The following is a 950-nucleotide window of genomic DNA, read 5'->3' as shown; positions in this document are numbered from 1 at the left end:
TCTTATTATTAAAGTTTCCCAACTTAACACCATATATAAAATAAAAATGAAAAACAACACCTAATGTGGATTAAGTCTTTTACATATCACTCTCTTGTTAAGGAATGTGTTCATCGTACGTACCACTGCGTATGAAATTTCTTATGTATAACAAACACCATATTTTAAAACAAAATTAAAAAATAACACCTAATGTGGATTAAGTTTTTCACAGGTCACTCTCTTCTTAAAAATGTGTTCCTGGGACAGGTATGTATAAAATTTCTTATGTATATAGGAGCAAACACTTTAATTAATTACAATTTTTTTCCCGTTGACGAGGGTGTTATTTTTCAAGGAAAATGGTAACTTTTTATTTATTTGATTGCTATTTTAGTTCAAATTGTTAATTGGTGTTTAAATTATTAAGTTTTAAATTAATTTATTAAGAATTTTATAATTTTTACGATATTCACAAATAAGCATATTTATAAATATTTTTGTCATTTCAATTTAGCTATGAAATATGGTCATATATTACGGGTGAATATGAGTTGAGTCAGCCAAATTTAATTAGATTTAAATTTGATTAGAATATTTCAATGGATCCATTTTAAAGACCCAAACCTAACCCTAACTTGACCCAAAATAAGATAGGTTAGTTGGGTCGACTCAATACATAATTATTGTATACAATTATGTAAATTTTAAACTAATTTGGGTTGGTCGAGTGGTCAGCTCACTCGTCTGCTTAAAAAAATGTCGAAAATTCGAATCCCGCCTTATACATGTAGCAACCCATTGGTCAGTGGTAGACCTTTAAATGAAGAGCTCAAATTCGCGACGGACTAGTCCTTAACTTATCGGATTGGGAGATACCGTTTGGGTAAACAAAAAAAAATGTAAATTTTATATAATAAATTAATAAAATTTTATTTTTAATTAATGGTTTAATATATATTATATAATAA

This window comes from Arachis duranensis, chromosome 1, assembly GCF_000817695.3.
Source record: "Arachis duranensis cultivar V14167 chromosome 1, aradu.V14167.gnm2.J7QH, whole genome shotgun sequence".
Classification (NCBI taxonomy): Eukaryota; Viridiplantae; Streptophyta; class Magnoliopsida; order Fabales; family Fabaceae; genus Arachis; species Arachis duranensis.
This window is presented reverse-complemented; position numbering follows the sequence as displayed.